The sequence below is a fragment of the Falco rusticolus genome, chromosome 10 (assembly GCF_015220075.1).
Source record: "Falco rusticolus isolate bFalRus1 chromosome 10, bFalRus1.pri, whole genome shotgun sequence".
In the NCBI taxonomy this organism is placed as follows: Eukaryota; Metazoa; Chordata; class Aves; order Falconiformes; family Falconidae; genus Falco; species Falco rusticolus.
The window spans coordinates 21,653,978-21,669,123 of record NC_051196.1 but is presented as its reverse complement, the minus strand read 5'-3'; the positions used below and the strand labels follow the sequence as shown (position 1 = coordinate 21,669,123).

The 15,146-nt window shown below is 45.4% G+C and overlaps 1 long non-coding RNA gene across 1 annotated transcript; it reads left to right on the top strand.

The window, feature by feature from the left end:
* The first annotated feature begins 5,013 nt into the window (after window positions 1–5,013).
* On the top strand, window positions 5,014–11,525 carry LOC119155081. Its single transcript, XR_005106602.1, has 3 exons — window positions 5,014–5,522; window positions 9,510–9,674; window positions 11,439–11,525. It is a non-coding gene; the product is annotated as an uncharacterized LOC119155081 (long non-coding RNA).
* The last annotated feature ends 3,621 nt before the right edge of the window (window positions 11,526–15,146 follow it).

Below are 15,146 nucleotides of genomic sequence, written 5' to 3'. Positions count from 1 at the left end.
CGGGCTGCTCCTGTTTAACGATCTCTTTGTCTTCAAAACCAGCAGAAGGGCAATGAGCAGACATGATGCAGGTGAATAGAAACAAAACCCATAAATCTGCATTCTCTAGCTCTGTTAAAACCCACGTTGGATGGGCTCAGTGGGACAGCTGCAACAGGCCGCTCATTACTCTGAAGATTCTTTGAAACTTCCCATCACTGCTCCAGGTGTTCTGTATTGCTTTGCTTTGGGATTTTTTATAGATGAATAAATAGTTCTAAGTTCACGTAAAGATGCTGAAATGTATAGCTGGCGTTAAACCCTGCCAACCAAATCTACGGCAGGGGGGAGATGCTCTCGGGGTCCTCAGAGGTGTGGGGAGAAAAGTTTTCTGTACAGGAAGTCTCCTGCACTGATCTTTGATCAGAAGTACGTGTGTGCAGTTATCCTGGCCTCCGGGACTGCTCCGAGCAGGAAACATCCTTGTTTACGTAATCCTTCTGCAGGGCAAGCTTTGTTCTCAGGGCTGAGCAGGCTGTTTGAGGCTTTAGTACCTTCACCCTGTTTCTTCCTGGGCAAATGAGCCCCACAAGCCCATGTGCTGTGGGCTGCTGTGGCTGCAGAGCCAGCTGGGGGGGCCGTGACCGTGGGGCTGAGCCCCCTCCCCAGGTAATTCCCTGCTGGCCACGCTACCGTGATGCACTGGAACCTGTACTACTAAGGGCGGGTTGAAATTTGTCATAAAACACGATCAGAATCGGGGTTTGACATTGCGTTGCCCCAGTTTCTCAGGCAGCGGTGCTCTTGGGGGGCTGTCCGCAGTGCAGGGGTGCCGGGCTGGCTCCAGCGGCACCTCCCGAACAGAGCCCAGTTCTTAGGGCTGTAGGCAGTGTCTGTGTCAGAAATGGCAACCTTGGAAGAGTCTTCCAGTTTTCTTTGCTGTACTGCAGCTCCTTCCTCTGTTTCTGCAGGACGTTGAGATTGAGCACCGTAGCAGCTCCCTGCAGCCCACCCTGTATCCAGACTGTTTTGCAGCCTGCGAGACTCTCGGGCTGCCCCTGGGAGTACCCCCTGTCCCAGCGAGTGGGAGAGATTATTTCTTTCCACTTACAGTAAACAACAAACTGGCTGGGAAACTTCTCTTGAAATAGTTGATGAAAAGAGTTTCCTCCTCTCCTAATTTATTATATGCTTCTTACGAAAAATGTATCCTCACTGCCTTCTTCAGCCATTCAGTATTTAAGGGCAATAACGTTCATGCTAGAGATTTCTAATAGTAATGCGAGATAACAGCTGCAACCTTTGATTCCTTTTTGATCGATTTAAGAAAGTTTTGATTAGTGAGTGTTACTACACAATTTTAATACTTCAGAGTTACGTAGTGGTTTGTTCTATGTGCAAAATTGTTGCGGATACATGTGTGAACTAGAAAGCGGCATGTATAAATGGCCAATTTTAAAATAACTGCATACCGTATCTGTCTGGGTGCATAATGGCTGCGAACTGCACCATTTAGGCTTCCAATAAATGCATTTGTTGGTTTGGAAACTGTAGAAATGTGCTGCAGGGTTCTTTTTGGGTTCACCTTTGATACAACGCTATTACAGCATGCCATCTTTATGATATTTTTTCTCGGTTATGAATTATCTGGTTGAGTCTAGGTCTCAATTTGCAATGCTTGTTTTTGCAGCTTTGAATGAGTCCTGCATGGCAATGAAAGAAATTATAGATAATACTAACAATAAAGATGTTGATGACATGTTATGAAGAACTGACTGTGATGCTTCATAGCCTGGGTAATGACACTGTCCTCTGTGATGAAAGATGAGGGCTAAGGAGTAGCAATTGCAAAAGTAATTTCCTGATTTATGTAAAAAAAAAAAAAAAAGCAGCAGAAGAAAGAAATCAAACACCATTTGTTACTGGTGGTAGGGCAGTGTTTATATTTATAGCTATCTTCCATAGTTCTTGCTTTTTCAATGCCACAGAACCTCAGATAATTAATTCTACTCTCCTTTGATACCGTGCAAATGAAATCCCTTTCTGTCTTGCAGGAAGAGTATCTGAACTATGTGCTACCCAAATTCAGAAGTGAGGATACTGTGGTGGAAAGCAAATCGTACCTGCTCTCCAAGATGCCCAAGAAAGTAACCTGACTGTAAGGTATCTCTGAAGCACAATCCTGTGTTAAGAGCTGCTTGTATTTGTCACAAGAGAACAATGGTTTTCTTGTGCTGCCATGAAAAAATGTCTGCGACTTAAGCATTCATTTTTTTATCAAACAGAAAATGTGAGCATCCTCCCTGATGAAATTGTCTTATAAACCAGTCCCTTATTTAAGAACAATGCCCACTATAAAGTAATAGATTTGGTGATAAATGACTCCTTTAAATGGGTTCTGGTTTGGCTTTAGTTGGTGTGGTTTGGGTATTGTACGTAAAACTGTGAATTTAGTGGATTGTGCTTGTTACAACACCAGGATACAAGACCTGACAGCTATTCTCCTTCATAGGTTTTAGATTTGCAAAGGTAAAATGGGCTGTTTAGGAAGACTGAAAGAACTGAGGTTAATCTAACCTAGAGAGAACTACACTGAGGCTGGAGGAAGAGACTTCAGTCTTTGTATGCAGAAGAGGCTGTTGAAAAAAAAAAAAATCTAGCTGTGCCCGTGGTGAAACAAACTCATGGAATTAAATTCCATATTAGACAAATATTTTTTTTCTAATGACTTTCTAAGGAGAGTGTGAGAGTTTGACATTTAGCAGAAAGTTAAAGATCCTGACTCCACTGTAGGCAGGTGTTGGATTACATCCCCCCTGCTCTGAGGTACTTTCTACTTCCATTTTTGATTCTATGATCCAAGAAACAAGTGGTTCTGATTCTTTAGGGATTATAGAGGTTTCCAGTGAGGTGAAATAGGATGAACTTCTTGTGTATGCTTGCCCCTTCATCAAAGCACGATGCCCCCTCCCCTACTTCATCCCACTCCCATCTTTTTCCTTTGCTTTGCAATTCTCTCTTCCCCATCTAGAGAGCCCATGGAGTGGAACCCTTCCAGATGACTCCAAAGTTAGCAAATCTGTGTGCTGAGAAAGCAAGGACAGGAGCAATGTCACAAGGTGGTGGAAGCGTGCATGAATTTAAGGTTGAAAATGTCTGTGAGAAATGCTTTCCTTTGTATTGCCATTGCTTGCCTGGAGACTTTTTAGGAAGTGTAAGAGGGAAAACAAAACTTGTTCACTTAAGGAATGTTTTTCAGTAATTTCCCAGGAGATTCTCTTCAAACAGAAGCGTCCAGTCTCAGCTCAAGTTACTGCCTGCCAATGCAACTGGTCTAGAGTGAGCACAAGGTAACAAATCCAGACTGAATTCTGGAGAGGTGCAGTTAGACCCTTGATTCCAGTTTCTTTCCATTTTGCCACGTGTGAGCTTCAAGCTAACATCTGTAGAGTTTTTCTTGAACTTTTTGTTTTCCTCTAAAGGTTATTGTGGATGAAGAACATGTGTCTTGCAGCTCTTTTGGACTGGAGCTCATCCAAGAGCAGAGGCACGAGGAAGCCCATTTGTCACTTGGTGTGACAATGACGTTGAGAGGGGCAGGTGGTGGCACCCCTTTTGTCTGAATTCTGAAAACAACCGGTTTCTTCTCTGCAGCTTGGCTAGGTTAATGAAGGACTACATCAAAAGGTGTGGGTCTGAGCAACATCAGCTTGCTGGAGGTAAGGTCTGCTGATGAAACTATTGGTATTTACACAAATGACTACCTGTTCTGGGGCTCTGAACAGTGTCTCTTGGAATTCAAAGGAACTTTGTCAGTTGGTTTGTGATTTTTGTATTTGAGGATATTCCCCGCACATTGAATACTGTGCATGCTTGTGAATCACTGTCAAAATGGCTGTGGATGCGTAAGGTTAAAAGTGTGACGCCACGGTGTCATCAGTGTGTCATTAGTCCTGTGTCATGGGATCTCCCTGCAGACCTGCCACCAAATTCTTTGATATCATTGACAACAAATGTGGTGGGATCTTTTGCCTCGTTGAATGGGACAGCTGTGACATGGCCTTGGGTTACTGGTGGGATGCTTCTCCGAGCGGGTAAATGATTTCTTACAACAGCACTGTGGATCAGGCGCCTGTGCCTCCCTTCTGTGGAAGGGGTCCCTGAGCGGAGGAAAAAACCTGTGCTGGTGGGCTCCGGTTGTGTTCCCCAGGGTGTAAAACGATGCTCGATGCTTGCTGTTCCTGGGCGCTCTGCTCCCAGCGCTTAGAGACGATTCTGCTCAGCGCTGGGAACTTTTGCTTCCAGTTCGTGGGACTGAGCTCCGCGCTGACCATGTCGCAATGTCCAGGGTGGCTGCTGAGTGCACCTTAGTCATAGCGGCAAATTCCATGTAATGGCTAATTTGTTCCTCATGGATTAATTCATGTTCCCGCTTGTTGCTCATTCATGTTTTGCAAGTATGTCTTATTTAATTGTTTACTTCTCACTACTAAATGGCATGGAGAAAATTAAACATCACTTCTGCCATTTCAGATATATTTTTTAACCATTCGTAACTCTCTTCCAGGTCCAAGCAATGCGTTTGTCTCCTGCCAGGCGACCTGACATGTCCCTGGGAGAACTCTGTACAGACAAGACCTCAGAGCCTTTTCTTGCAAGGCAGTGCAGCAAACTTGTTGTGGCTCTATATCTTATATCTCAAATGGGCAGTGAATCTTGTGTATTAAACTGTTCTTGGGTATTTTTATTGCTCATAAGCTACTGGCATTATATAAATGTTGTGAGCAGTAGGTCAGTGGCACTCCTGCTCCTCTCCTTTCTTCCCCCTTCCTTGGCTTGGTACAAATCCTTGGCTGCTGATGCTCCTGCACCTTCCATGTCACCAGGGGATGGTGAGTGTACCTTGTGAGCAGGTCTGCTGCGCCCCGCCCCCCCCGCCCCAGCATCCGGCTCCACACAGCGCTCACACCACCCCAGATGGCTGATGCATCTGCACGTAACCTTTGCTTACTGCCTTATGGGAGCAACCCCTCTGGGGCAATGCTGCTGCTCTTGTTGCAGTGAAGACGCTCTCCTGGCCTTTATTCAGTGCAAATGATGCACGCTTGGTCTTCTCTTCATCTTGAACCACTATTATGCACAGAAATGTTCTATCTCCTCTGTTCTCCATCAGCTTTCTGTCGTGTTTCTCTTTTCTCTGCCCAGTCCCCTCCACTCGTCCTGTTTTCTGCTTCACCTCAGACTCTCACTTACCATCTGTGCCCCACTGGACACTTTCTGAAGAAGCAGAGGGAGCAGACTAGACTGAGTGGACCCCCCATCCTGTCTCCTCTCCTAAAAGCCAAGTCTTTGCAGGAAAACACGGAGAGGCTTAAACCACGACGCCATTAAGTGAAATCATCCCTCTTTTGCAGGCACTCCTTGGGAACCAGTGCCACCAGATAAAGTTCATTCCTGAGCTCAAGCTTGTTGCCTCCTGCTCAGCCACTGATAAGAGAGCTGCGATGCTTTGCTTCCATGTAAAATAACACAGGCAAACTCTGGTAAGACAGGTCTCGGCCTCTGTTCTGTAATTTATCCGTTGCACAATGGTTTCGGGCAACGCTGCTGGTATTTTAACATTCTCTTCCTTCCAAGGACATGCTGGTACCGAACTTTTGGGTGCTGCAAAACAGGAGTTGTGGAGAAAATGTGGAAGTGGGTCACTTATTTTTAAAAATGATTTATGTGTTGGGTTTTTTTTTTAACCTGTAAATAAGCAAGTCTTTTGGAAGTTGTTTTAGGCCGTGTGCAGACGGCTGCTGCAGAGCAGGAGAGTGATTGGGTGTGACAGAATCAGTTTCTGTAGGAAAACTGTAGGAAGTGTTGCCTTTGGAAGCATCCCCTTGGGCTGGAAGGGCATCTGCAGGCATTCTCCTTCCTCGTAGGAACCTGAGTGAAGTGAATTGGCTTCAGGGCTTTGCAGCCCAGGCAAAACTCGTGGTCTTCTGCCAGCAGAGAGGTATTGCCTTTGGCAGAGCTGGCAGCCGAGGTGTGGGGGGATGATGTGAGCCTGGAGCCCAGTGAGCCGGGCAGCGGGCTGTGGCAGAGGCGCAGCGGCTGGTGGTACCCTGCTGCTGCTGAGGGTCAGCCTGCCTGTGGGGGCTGGGCAAGCTGCTGGAGGGGTAAGGTAGTGGAGGAGGCTGGATTTCCGTTCAGGGAGAAGGGGGGTTGTACTGGGTGGGTGTGTTTGGGCTCTGCTTTCCTAGATGAGTGGAGCAGGATGGAGCCCAGCAAAAGAAGGGGTAGTTTGACAGGGATGCTTGAGGTCTCCTTGCTCACCTGTACAAATCACCTGTCTTCCTGGTCAGTCACCTCCCTCACCTCTCCAGTTTACCTTTCAGTCATATTTCTCTGCCTTTTCTTGCAAACATGACTCAACTTTCTCAGCATTTGAATTCCCCTGTGCCTTTTCTTCCCATCTCTTTCTTCTTTTTTTGTTCACACCCCTTGATTGTGTCTCTCTTTTACATGCATCTCATTCCTCTTTCATTCCTGTTTCTCACTTTTTCCCCCTCTCATGGCTCTGCATTCTCCCATCCCCCTTCTCTGCTTTCATAATGCATTTAGTCTGGCAGCAATCCACCATCTCCTGAAAGCTAATGGGGTACAACAGAAAGCCCCGTAGTCGCCATTTAGCGTGCTGGCAATTATCCAAACATGTTTCTGTATCTGGTCTGCTATAAAGTTGGGAGACATCTGACAATTTTTTTTTCCCTATCTACAGCTGTATTGTTTGTAGTGTTTCTTCAGCCTCGTTAATCACCGTTTCCTCTCTGGTTTACCTGTCTGGGTGATGCTCTGCTCCTCAGCAGTGTAAGCTGAAGAGTGTCAGGATGGAAATTGTGGGTCTCTGCCACTGCAGTTTCGCCTGTCCAAACAGTTCTGCAATAACAAAAGATGTGAATGTGAAATTATTGCTTCCAAGAGTCTAAAATCTCAATTGCTGGCACCTGGATGCCTAAACATCTCTGTTTGGGGTGCTGGTGGATAGGGCACTGTTGAGTCTTCTGTGGCTGTCGTAATTTATCAATCTGTAAGAAAGAAAATAATCTTTCTGGCGCATCTCCTCCTGCACCCGGGCAGATGAACTTCGAAGGAGAGGCCGTGGCCATGTGGCAGTTCTGCAGGTGGGCTGGCGGCTCTTCGCCCGGCCTGGCCCAGCCCTTGGCAAACCCACGGGTCTCGCACCCGCTGTGCGGCCGGCAGCTCTGCTCGCTCGGCGCCGTTTCAACCCGCCTGCTTCTAATATGCTGAATAAATTTAATGATTTCTTTTTTTTCCTCTGCTTCTGGCTGTAGCAGAGGAGGATTTCCACGGGGTGGTACTGTTGGGCTGTCGTTCGTGCTGTAAACAGCCCGGCTCTTTGTGTACGGTTTTCAGGGAAGGATTCATAGAGTGGGATTAACCCAGGTCATCTCTGCGGAATTTTTTTGTTTTGAGTTTTGTATGTGAAGGAATTTCAGCCAGTGAGAGGTTTACAAAATCTTGACTGCTTCCCAATTATTCAGAATTTGGCATTTGAGGTGTGCTGTTGGTTGTTTAAATTGTTTTATTGGGGGCCCGTTGCTGCTGTTATCTGTACACCTGCATCCTTTCAAACCATGGTGCTTGGTTTTATCTTTTTAGCAACTGAACAAACCTGGGACTATGCTGCAGGGCCAGGACTGTTCCCCATAGCTACCCCTCGTGTACGTCGTGGCAAGGGATGGAGAAGGCCAGTCCAAAAGAGGTTCCTTTCAGAAATGCCTCTTCTGTTTGCAAAGCAGTTTTCTCTAGTGCAAGGAGATGCTAATTTCCAGGCGTCTTGGTACATGACATAGGTGTGAGCTTCCTGCTTTAAAGCCAAAATTTGACCTTGTTTTTTAATCAGTTGGCCCCACGCTTCCTCCCTCAGCGTTCACCTCCTTTTTTGCCAGGGTTCTAGTTTTCAGCATAACTGTGTTTCTTGCATTAGGGTGCCGGGTGCTACGGGTTTGGGAGGCGCCTGCTGGGTGTCTGAGCCTCCTGCTCAGGGGCACGTCCAGAGCTTGTAAGCCAGAGAAACCAACCATCCCCAAAAGCAAAGCCGGACCCCCTGTGCCCCCCGCTCCTGGCAGAAGAGCCCATTGCCCAGCCTGGTCATTCCTTTTCCTTGACACTGTAAGTGGCTGCTCCGAGGGGCTGGCAGGGCTCTGCAAGCACCATCACTTACACTGACAGGTTGTTATTTTTCTATTAGGACCCTCTGATTTTAGGTTGTAAATCACTGACTATATTACTTGCCAGTGACCAGTCCTGGCTGTTGTGCTATCCAAGGGATTGTATGAAGAGTGGTTGCACTTCTGTGTCCTAGTTGCTCCTGCTTGCACGAGGAGCACTTGCTGGATCCCTCTCCTGAGCTGTTCTTTGCACATTTTGTTTCTCTGCTGCCTTTTCTGCATGGGTCCTTGGTACCATGCATCTTTGTCTTTCCTTCTCTTTGCAGTCTTTAACAGCTTCCAATATCCTACTGCCAGCCTAGTGCAAGAGATTTCCTCTCTTATTCCTCAGAAAGGGAGGGAAGAGACAGCTGTGTGCTGTGTTTCTCTGGTTTTCCTTTTGGGAACAGATTTCACGTAGCACTTGCATGTAGTGTTGGCTTTGCGTGAAATGAAGGCTGGCAATGGCCCCTGCTCTTCTGTAATCATTTTGTACCTGGATATGGATCTAATCAATTGAGCTTCACTGTCTGGATGGAGGCTTTTTCCTAAATCTGTTTAGGTCAAGAATTTCTGTCTGTGATGACTACAAAGGTTGAAAGTTTGGATAGTTCTATAAAAACGTCTCTCCTTTGTTCCTTTCTCTGCCTTGCCTTCTTTTTATCCAATCTCTCCTCTTTAGTATTACCTATTTTTCTGTAACTTTTCCCCTTTTGTGTGCTCCTTCCTTACCCTGGAATTCCTCTCCTTCATGTAGACTCTTTCAGACAGACACATAGACCTGTCCTACATGGCCTTTGCTGAGAATCTGCAACGTGTTCCAAACGACCTGCTGTCATTTGCCGGCAGAGCTGTATATTTTCTCTGCTCATAGGCCATCAGTGATTGCTTTAGAGAAAGGCATCCACTGTTTTGATGGTTCCCCAGAGATAAATTTATTGGCAAGACACCATAAAAGTTCTTTTTTTTTTTCTTCATTCTGTAGCTGAAATCATACATGCTTATAATGGCTATTATTTCTGTCACTCTCTGTTTTATTAGTAATATTGAGATTTGTGTCTTAATCATCCAGTTGATGCTGGCCAGCATTAATGGCAGTACTGTTCTAGTAGTAGGGCAGAATTGTGATAAATTTGGTAGAAATTTCTGCAAAGGCTGCTACGTAAAGCCTATATTCTGTCAGGGTTCTGTTGTAATCTTAAAAATAATTAAGTAGCATTTGTGCAATTAGAATTTTTCTGCCTTCTGATTCCCTCTCTTTTTGGTCTGGCAATGTTTGTTGCATGTTAATGTGGTTTTACTGTGTTGCAGGTAATGGATCACTTTTGTCTGTAAACGATTCCTGGCAGGAATGTATCGACGGACCATTGTCCTGTTGTTGATGCCTGTTATAGGAAAGTAACCAACTTGTTCATATGCACCACGTTCTCGGTGGAAGAGGGGCTGAGAAATCCTCCTCAATGCACCTGCAAGGAGGTAATGATTTAGACAGATTCTGCATGACAGCATTCCGGTATATGCTCGGCTTTAATGGCACTCTTACTACTAACCCAGCACTGCAGATGTCCTTAAGGCATTGTTTCCTTTCTCCTTTCAAATTGTTACTGAGTCTCCAATTCCAACAAGCTATATTTATGGATCTTCTAATCCAGTTATCGTGCCATTACATTTGTCTGATGATAGCTATCATGTCCTGTCTCCATCAAGAGCTAGTAATGAGTTTGGTCTTCATTCTCATTTATAAATTTATATAATGAATAGTTCTGAAGTTATACGTTATGAAGAGTTTGTGCATAACTGATGAGATCTGGATGATCTCTCTCCTCTGGGGACAGCTGGCATGAGCCCTAGCCACAAAATCCATCAGGGATGCAAAGGCATCCTTCTGCACCACTGGATGAAACTGCAAGACGTGTGTCTTTCAGTGTTGGAAACGTGAGCTCGTCTGACGCAGTCAGGTCTGTAGTGCCATCATCCCATTTCTGATGGCATGCACATACCCGAGCCCAGGGTGGGCAGAGGTAGCTGCTCCCTCTGGACTATGACGTTACCAGTTCTTCTGATGGATGCTTTGTTTGGTTCATGCTGGCACTCAAATTATATGTTGCCCAGCTCATCAAGTTACACTTATGCTTACTTAACAAATTTTTTTAAAAGTAAAATTTGTTTCTTGTTGGTGCTAATTAACATGTGGGGTTTGTTACATTATGCTTTATCACTGTTCTGCAGTGCTGTTTGTCTTTAGCTTTTCCTGGGCTGGGACTGTGGTGAATGTTTGTAGAGGTATTATAGTTTTGGAGAAGCGCCCACTAGAAGCTAGTTGAAGAGCGATGGAGAAGTTATCCAAATAAAAGTGGTACCAACAAGTTATTATTAAATGTTTATTATTAAAAGCAGTATTAAAAACATATTAATAGCACCTCAGCAGTAAAAAACCAAGTGGAATTAAATGGACCGTGTTTCTAAGAAATATCTTGGCTTCTAGCAGACAGAAAGATGAGCTAAATCTACTCACTTGCACATCATAACGTAAACAGCTTGATGTGGAACAAATCTTCTGCTACATCAACAGAACAAATTTAGATTAAAACTCTGATCATGACTCGCTCGGTGCTCTGATTTATGTGTTGGTGCTCAGAATCTCTTCCAGCTTCCAGATGGCACCTGAGCAGGATTCTTGTACGCTTTGCAAATGCATCATGCTCTTTACCTGAAGTTCCTCAAAATCAGCTGCTTTGGGAAAAGCAGGGGGGGGATTTCACCTTTTTGGTATTCTAATGAATATCGTTTGGACATGGAGCTTATCCTGTGCTGAGCTGATGGCTCTGGCCTATTCTCGGGGCTGTTATGAGTTGACTCTTGAGGAAACTTCAGGGCCACGCCTGACAGGACGGCTACAGCAAGTGATTCAGCTTTTCCAAGCACTTCTTGTAGTAAGTAGTTTTGCTCTTAGTGCTCTTGGAGCCAATGAATGGTATTAGATGCAGCACGATGAAAGAAAGATAGTAGAGAACATAATAGAGGCTTTCATGATGAAACATGACTCATTTCCAGTGGTCAGATATTTACTGAGAATCAAGAGGAATCCATGAGAAGTATGCAAAAGAAACAGAAAGTTTTTGTGCGACCTATAAGTGAGGCTGATGAGAGGGTAATGTGCTGGGTGGGCTCATCTAGCTGGTCTTCAGCGATGCCTCAAGGTGCTAAAGAGACTTTGGTTTCCTGTTTTTGCTTTTGCAGAGACTTGGCATCCGCTTCGCTTCTCCCAAAACAGCCCAAAGGACAAGAGACTGCTCAAGCAAAAGGACATCAGCAAGTGTGGATCTGTGCTTTAGGTAAGAGCTGGAGCAAAGTCAGGCTTGATCCAAACTGCTTGCCCCATGTAAGCAGTGTTGCTTCTTCTCTGTGAACCCTGCTCCCAAGCAACAGATTCTTTTAGGAATGAGGAAGCATCATCTCCTCGCATTCTTGCTTCTCTCTCTGCCTTGCCTTGGTCAGCAGCATAGCTTTCCAATTTTGGCTATTTTATCTCTCAGTAAAGTTGCTGCAGAATCTGTCTTTAAATGACATTCTCTTATGCTTAATCTTGAGAAGAAATAATGTCCCTCAGAAAGTGCTGTCACAGATTTCAAACATATTGAATGTACTTCAGATAAAAGCAGGACTGTAATGTTCTGAGGGGTATGATTTTTAAGCTAGGAGCTTTGGGTATGCGATGATGCCTCTGACATTTGCGAACAACCCCACCAGCAGAAGGTGAAAATGTCAAGATGCGTGTCGATTCTCTCAAGATCTAGAGAGCTGCTGCTAAAACTTAAGTTTTAGCAAAAACAAAATGAGCAAAACTGGCAGAAAGATCCAAGGGGTGAAGCAGCAGCTGTACAAAAGGTTGGAAGTGTTGGTCCTGCTCTGCAGCCTGCCCACGGGTCACAGGGGAAGCAGAGCAGGCAATGCATGAGTCACTCTGTGGTCTCCCTTCCAGGTGATTTTACAACAGAAATGTGAACAAAATCCTGACACAGTTGCCCTAATTGCCAGTTCTGAGGGTGGGTGCATTTATGCTCTGCCGTAGATCAGAAAGGAGGGATGCTGGGCAAATCCTGAGCAGAACACTGTAAAGGTGAGTGCAGTTGCCCGTGCCTGTGGATGCTAAGGACTGGATCTTCCTGGGCGTTAAGGTGAATTAGAGTATCTTCAGGAGGAAACTATACTAAAATAGTTACCTGTGCTGAATGCAGAAATATGGTCCAGCAGAGTCCTGACTTCACGTCAGGCAAATCTCTACACAAGGCTGTGCTCAATGGGTCTGTGCTGTGTTTATGAGTCATAGATTTTGGTCTAATATTTTCTGTGAACTGCTGAACCCTACAAGCTGTTATTGCTGTCTGCATCACTGAAGAGATTAAAGTCCCCCCTCTTTTTTTTCTTTTTTTTTTGGCAGATAAATTTCTTGACGTTTCTTAAAGTCACAGTGACAATTTCTACAGAAATAATTCAGATAGTGGAGATGTAAAGGTTACCCAGAAGAACCTCCATAAATTGTTGAGCTTGTCCTTAGCAAGAATCTTCATGAATTAATTTTATTTTATCTGTTCAGCAGATTGTGAATGGTTGGATTTCATCCCTGGTCCCTTCAGAGCTTCTGAGCTCTTGGAGGGTCATTTGAAGAACATATCTCACATTTTGTATATAAAAAGTCTCAGGCTTATCGTTCCTTCAGTGGCAGCTGCAGTCAGGCTGTGGAAGCTGTCAGGGAGATGGTAGGTATGACCACATGGAAAACTCGCCCGTTAATATCAGCCAGCCTTTTGTGAAGTGGGACCTTGGTTCTGTGGCAGGATAATCTCATCTGAGCAGATATTTACCTTCTGGTGTTTTATTAGCTGCTATGACTGGTTTTATAATTAACTTGTGATTTGTTTACACTCTGTATATTCTTATTTGAAAGTGTAGAGGGATGCCTGGTTCATGCCAGGGTTTTATTCTTAAAAATACTTCTATTCTTCAGTCAGTTGTGGGAGATGAGGGAGCAGGATCTGAGTCCGGCGGGAGTGCCAGCAGATCCAGAGATTGTGCCATGCAGGCACTGAAGGGGCTGAGACAAGGCAAGTGCAGGAACGGTCCATGGCGCTGAGGGCTCCCTGATGGCCCTTACAGTAGGCTCCTACTTATGTACAGATTTTAAAAAGAAAAGAAATACATAAATACTTATCTCTGTTTAATTTTAATTGCTTTGTCCCCAAAGCGTTAGTTATTTTGGCCTCTAGCTTTTGATCCCCTAAGATGGGGTAAGTTGTGTTTCTCTTGAGCAAACAGATCTGGGTTAAGCCACATTTTAGGGGCAGACACTTAAATTTTAGAGTTACAGCAAATGAAAATTAATTTCAGCCTCGCAAAAATGTAATCAAAATCAGTGGGAAAATGCTGCAATTCTTGTTACCTCACATTGTCATTTTTGACCAGGAATATTTACAGCCATTCTTCACGTTCACAGTAATTGCAGCTGTTAGTGAATATACCCTGAACTAACTCTTGAGCGCAGGTGTGTAGGCAGGGCAGGTTTTGTGGGGATCCCGTCACCAGCAGATGGTTCCTGAGAGGTTGCACGGGATGGCAGCATCGTCAGGTGGGACCACTGCAGCCTTGCCCCTTCTTGGCTGGGTCTTCCTGTGCCTGGCGTGGGTGTGTTGGCTTCCCACTGAAAGCGGAGATGCTCCTTGAAATAGTTTGTTTAAAAACTCAGACAATGAAAACCAAGCTCACTGAGAACTGGCCGAGCAGGTTGTTCAGAGCTGATGAACAGTGCAGGCATGTTGCTGTCTCTGTTCCAAGAGTGAAGTCTGTTGGGGCTGGGTATGGGATTATTGGAAAGAGCAGGGATGTGAGAGCAAGAAAAGGACTTGTGAGCTTTTTTTATCAACGACTGAAATGTCTCCTGTGTAGTCCTCTCTGGCCTTGTGATCCTCCTTTTTGGTCCCTGTGCCATTGCAGGCATTGAGGGCGGTCGTCTGCTGCAGCTCCATCCCGTGGCCCTGGCTGTGGAGCAGGATGGGGCCGCAGGTGACATGAGTGCAGGGGGGAAGAGACCTGGCCATACGGATTTATACAGGGAAGCAGCTGGCATGGAGTGCAAATACACCATTTGTACAGGCTTATAATCCTTCCTGTGAACGCTTGGTCCTTAAAACACTGATAGTTTGTTATTTTTATTGCCTAAAATTCCAAGCAGCAGCCTGTCAGCAGCTTTGGTTAGGGGAGAGCAGTGTGTTGCCTGGCCTTAGAGGTTGCTTTGCACGCGTGCAAGGTGATGGGGTGTTGTGGTTATGGTGGCTGGCCAGAGACCCTCAGCAAGAGAGGCAGCCAAGTGGCTGAGATCCCTCCTGTGGCGGCACCCTAACTGCCAAGGACACATTCATGTTCGCACATGTTATTTGGTAATTATAATTAGTAGACCTTAGGGGACAGTTAGGAAAGCTTAAACATGTGGCAGCTTCCACTACATCATCAGGGTAGGCACCAGCAAGGCTCGGACTGCAGCCTTAGAAGGGGTTAGTGCAAAGGCCCGGGAAGCAGCTTCTCCCAGCAAAGTGCAGAGAGCACGTCTGGGAAGGCAGGCGTCACGCTGGAGGTCTGGGTCACCTTCTTGGCTATAAGGAAAGGAAGAGATGCCAGTAAATGCTTTTATTGAGTAATCGATGTTGTGTTTTTTAAATCTAAGCCTGAGCTTTACTGCACATATGTTGAATACAAAGGTAAACACAAGTGGTGGAACAATGCTTTATACTGTACAGTGTGCCTTGGTGTTTTATTAATTCATAATTATCCCTTTTCTGGAAAAATTTCATTGTGAAATGACTTGGAGCTTGGGAGCCAAGTGAAGCCTTGACAGTGCTCCTGACAACACTGCTGATGCCAGCCCCTGTGTCTGCCGGAGCCAGGCAGTGTCCA